Source organism: Parasteatoda tepidariorum, chromosome 8 (genome assembly GCF_043381705.1).
Source record: "Parasteatoda tepidariorum isolate YZ-2023 chromosome 8, CAS_Ptep_4.0, whole genome shotgun sequence".
In the NCBI taxonomy this organism is placed as follows: Eukaryota; Metazoa; Arthropoda; class Arachnida; order Araneae; family Theridiidae; genus Parasteatoda; species Parasteatoda tepidariorum.
Window position 1 is genome coordinate 88,518,947 of NC_092211.1, and position 5,667 is coordinate 88,524,613.

The following is a 5,667-nucleotide window of genomic DNA, read 5'->3' on the forward strand; positions in this document are numbered from 1 at the left end:
TATATATATATAAAAACGCGAAAAAATTAAGAAAAACAATAACATTAAGTTCTTTTTTGCGGATATAATCGTGTGGGCTGATGAAAAGATTATATATTTTATTTTCCGGATTGTTTAAAAAATTTAATCCTTTTTTTCGGTTTTTTTAATTATATTTTTTTTAATTAATTTTTTTTTCTTCCCCCAGTTGTTTGTTATTTTTATTATCTTCTTTTTCCCCCTTTTTCATATGTCTGTAATTTACCTTTGTTTTATATTCATTTTGAACTAATTTTACTAAATTTATAATCCAATTTGCTCCAAGTAGAAATTTCTAGTTGCAGTTTAATAAAATATAAATGTTTATTATTCTTATAATTTTTAACCAATAAGATTTATTATATACGAAATATCCTTTTTTTTAATTATTTATGAATTTCAAATGTAGCGTACGAATTTTATGCATGTTTCAATAGAATGTGTTCTAAATTATTTTAATTCATTATCAAATAACTTTTAAAAACCTAGCACTGGACTTGGAAGAAAGGATTGCACTAAATTCAGAAAAATATTTTTAAAAAAGTGGTACATTATTGCACATAGTGAAAATGTTTTAGACTTTAAAGGAATCTCATTTCCAGGAAATAAATACTGTTGATAAATTGTAAATAAAATACATTATGACGAATCTGATTTTCTCATAATCTTCCGAGTAAGCTAAAAACGAACTAAATCTGTAAAAACGTTTTAGATATCTGTGGGTAAAGACATCAGATCGCTAATTACAAACCTGAAATAATTTTACTTTTACAAACTCTTTCATCGAAAATATATTTTTTGGTATTTAGGATTGTGTAAGAAGTTTTACTATTTTTCAATCACGTCTATATGTTTGCAAAATTAAAGTAATAATACTAATAAGAACAATTTCTAATATTTACTTAAAAATGTAAATATTAAAAAAAGTCTAGGAACAAAAAGTGCGAAAAAAATCAATACACCGAATTTTTTTCATAACTATTGTTTGAAAATACACTTGGATACCAAAAAAAACGAATTTTTACATTATCATCTCTGGAAATATAATTGCACAACATTCTTAACCTTTTTAATTTTATAACATTCATTGAACAGTCTACCCGATTTGGGATTTACGACTGCTGATGTTCAACTCCGTAGCCTTGTCATTTTGAACCCAATACAGAAGACAAGGGAACCCCTAGATCAGGGGTGGCGAACCTTTGTACACCAACGTGCCATTTTCTCTAAAAAATTGCTTAATGATGTCATAGACGTGCCGTCAAATAATTTTGACTTCGTGATTATTGGGAAAAGAATAATACTAATTACTATCAACTCAAAACTCTTTATTTACAATGAAAAAAAACTACATTCCGCAATGTCTCAGTTATACAAGTAATTCAACTTAAAGTAACATCAGTGTGACTTCTGTTGTTGCAGATTAGATGATCAGTAACTTATATTAGGTTGTAAGATGTCAGTTTAAGCAGGACTGTTCATTTTTTTGCTAGTTATTTATTGTTAACTTGTTTTTTACTCTTAATAATTGTTTTTTAGAAGTAATTTTTAATTTTTTTTATTAATAATTGTTTATTATTTTGTTTGTTTTTGTGAATTCTAATTTAATTGTTACGTATGCTTCTTAGCGTAATAACATTTGTGTAATAACAATTCATAGTGTAACAACAATGGTGATCGGTGGAGTGCAAAAAATATTGTGTCGCGATGGCACGCGTGCCATTGGTTCGCCATCCCTGCCCTAGATCAAGCATTAGGAGAAATTTGCCTTCGTGGAGGACTTTTTAATGGATAAAGTTAACTCGCATTTGCGTTACATGGAGAGGAAAACCACGAAAACCTACCACGTCTAGCCTTTCGTCAAGGGGACTCTTACCCATTATCCGTCTTACCCATTATAGGGGACTCTTACCCATTATATAGTATTTTAAGCCAGCATTATGGTACATGTAAGCCGGGTGAGAAATTTATATCGACCAGCAATTGCTGAGATTCGAACCCGGTTCTCCTCACTGATAGACGAACACCTTAGCCACCACGACTCCATTCTAAACATTGACAAGATGTGGTTATAAATGAGACATTTTACTATGGCTTTTAATTTTAGGAAAATAAATCATCAAAACTCAATCTGGTCAGAGTTTCGCAGCGTGCCTTGAATACATTACATAATTTGTCTTGTCTGTAAGTTTTCAATTATTGCCGATATAATAATCATTAACTCCTCTATTAAATACAAACAATTTCTCTTAAAATGAAAGACATTTATAAATCGTTTTCTTTGTATTTCTTCTAGAGTTTTAGTTTCAATGTATTTATTCTAAAAAATTAATATAAAAAAACCGCATGCCTCCTCAATTTCTATCTCGCTGCCATATGATGCTATACGTAATCCCTATGATGCTATACGTGAAAATCTTCTTAAGCTCTCAAGGCTATGGCGTTGAACATTGGTAGCCGTAAACACAAAATTTTCTTTGCTGTTAAACGATGATTATAAAATAAAACAAAATAAAATCAGACACTCGGGCCTACATACTATAAATAAGACTTGATTATATTAATTTGTTTCTTATGTGATGGATTTTAATTTTATAGTCGTCCTATTCGGTCCTTGTAATAAGCCTGTGTCCAGTTTCTTGCATGTAGTGCGACGCTCCATCCGAAATAATATATTTCTTCAGTCAGACACGGAAGACTTACTGTTCAAGAGAAGGATCAGTCAGCATGTCAGACACGATCTTAGTGATGGTAAGCTTCTATTATCGCTCTTTCATAATAATTTGTCTTCGCATTAATAAAGCTATCAAACTGTCAGATAATGTGACCTTTTTAAAAAAAATTTTAAATCTTTAGTAACCTAATAAATCCCAAAACGATGGGACAAATTGCTTATAAGTAATTGGGTACTTGTACTTCGAAATGAAAAAAAATCACAATACTCACACATGTACCTATGACGCCAGTGCCAGCTGATTGTTTATAAGCTAACGTAAACAAAACTAACGTAAACAAAAGTCACGTTTCAACAACTAATCATGAGCAAGATACCCGTACTACGTCTTCGTATATATTTTCTTCTCGCTAAGAGTGAGGATGGAACTAATAATTCAAATGTTATAAAAGTACAGTTTTGTACAATTCATCGAGACAGGAAAGTGAGGTATTGTTTCTTAAGCATTTTTTACGCAGCACCAAATAAAATCAAAATTGAGTCGATGGAATTAATTCTTTTGAAGCTGTAAGGGTAACAGCAGTATAAAAATAAAGGTTAAAAGTCATGAGTTTTTATGCGAGAAACACGCATTACTTTTAAAGCATTAGTATTATCATAAAAAGAGAACATAAGTGGAAAAAGTACTTCAAGTGTCTAGATAGAGGTGTACAAAGATCCTTAAACCTTTAGAACTCTGTTAGCTTCTAAATTGTTAATTCTATCTACTTGATTTTGACTCAGCTTCTAAAATATATAAAAAACCATATCTTAGATACCGAGATGGCAATGCCGGATGCGTAAAGAAGTATTAGTACATAGCAACATAGCTTTAACTTTAACTCAATAAAACCTGTATAACTTTATACTATTAGTCTTATTGGGTTAGTATTCATTCAACTTAGCGTAACTACACACTTCATTTGTGTTCATATCAATATTTAGTCTAATCTCACTTTTGCCTTTTTCCCACAGAATAAATAGTACATAAAGTGCCAAAATATTTTAAAATCACTGTTAGTGCATGAAATTTTTATCATGTACTAAAATTTATGAATGATCTAAAATTGATCATGATCTTATCACGAAGTGCAGATTTGTAACATTGATTAATACTGTAAAACTGTAAGGGTCTCCAAATCTGATGTTTGGCCACTAAGAAAGTTGTGTTAAGAAACACTTCATTTTAGGTTAGCACCAAATCGAACTTTCATGTGCAATTTAAGGGGTATAATTTAAATTTAAGCACTTAAAATGGAATAAGCTTGCGCCAAACTCTCGTTCATTTAAACCACACAAGAATTGTTTTCACTTCCGGAAACACTACTGTTGGAGATTTTTGAATATCTCCAATAGTTTGTTTGTAATCAAGAATCAGCTGGTGTGACGTTTGCTGCTTTCTGCTCTAAAATACATTTAAAAACAATTTCACCGTTAAAATATGAAGGCATGCTTTTAGTTGTGTTTGTAATAATTATAATTTAGCTTAAATGATTAGTTTATCTAATTTTGAAACTTATAATTTCTAAATGCTACCTTGCAGTTAAGCCTAAATCAAATTCGGTTTAAAATTCTCTGTGTTCTACACGTATGTCTGATTTATAAACTAATTTTATTTTAAGAAATATAATGTATACATGTATTCTAAATTAGGATTCTTACAAGATTCGATTATTAGTTCAAGAATCATTAACTGTTAAGCTTCGTAAAAATAAACCATGTTGTCCGATTTATTTCCTGCTTAAATGCAACCACAGAGTTATAATTTGACTTGCTGAAAAATGCCATTTTCAAATATAAATTTAGAGCAAGTTTTTGTTTGAACTTTATTGCAATTTTAAATTAAATGTTTTCTTTTTGTTTCAAATAATCATACTTTATTTATTAATATCGAAGCATTTATTTATTTCAAGATGAGCTCGCATTTGCTTTGATATCAAAAGTAACGAAAATATGAATAAATAAAATTAAATAAATAATAGTAAGAGATTAGGTGGGGCGAAATATAAATCAAAACGTTTATACCCTAAATTTCTTTAAAAAATACTAAAGTCTCGAAAGAGATAAAAACCATTTTCAATTTGAATTGTTATTTAACATAAGGTCATCGTTATAGCTCGTTAACAAGTACAAATTCACTTTCTATTTCTTACTCTGCCACACATTTTATGGACAGCTTTAAATTTTATTTTTTCAAATTCAGCTGATTATTTGTTAAATCCAAGTAAACGTTCATTTTGCTAAGATTAATAAAACAATTTGTTCTACGTAATATTATAATAATTATGTATTTCATAAACAATATGATTTTGTTTTTGAAAAGAAATTCTATCAAGGAAAAAACAAAGATAAATTGGATGCAACTGTCTTGGTGAACTAAGCGGTGTGAAATAAAAACACTCTGATAATTAATTGCAGCTTGTCACTGGATATCTCACGAGACACTGGCAGTGGTTGCAGTTCCAAGTCAAGAAATTTCATGGGACAAAGTGAATAATTCAGCTTCGAGCTACCTCTTGCCTTACTCCGAAATCTCTGCCCTCGAGTGCAGAGTATGTTCTTCAAGACAAGAGAGACATCTGGCAATGAAGGAGATAGCGGTATTCGAGTACTTGAAGAAAGAATACCTGCATGATGTCATCATATTGCATGAAGATGACGACAACGGTGAGTTTATCTGCATTCACATAATCCAACTAATCCAGTGGTTACTAATTGGCGGCCCGTGGGCCACATCCGGTCCACCAAGCTTTTTTCGTGACCCTCCAGCGTAGTTGTCATTTTTTGCGGACAATTTTCGTAAGAAATCTATATATGGGTTTAAAGTACTTTTCTTCGTTAAAAAACCCTAATTTCTTCGTTTCTGTGAAATTTAGCATACCAACGGTGAAAAAATATTTTTCTCGGGTAAAAATCTACTTCTTATTTTAATTTGT

The 5,667-nt window shown here is 30.4% G+C and overlaps 1 protein-coding gene across 1 annotated transcript in view; it reads left to right on the plus strand.

Moving 5' to 3' along the window:
- LOC107438417 (CD151 antigen-like) overlaps nucleotides 1-5,398 on the plus strand; it is a 62,713-nt gene extending 57,315 nt beyond the window's left edge. The window contains exons 8-9 of the transcript XR_011637481.1: nucleotides 2,568-2,769; nucleotides 5,150-5,398. The gene's annotated coding sequence lies outside the window, so the exon portion shown is untranslated. The remainder of the gene's footprint in view (nucleotides 1-2,567; nucleotides 2,770-5,149) is intronic.
- The last annotated feature ends 269 nt before the right edge of the window (nucleotides 5,399-5,667 follow it).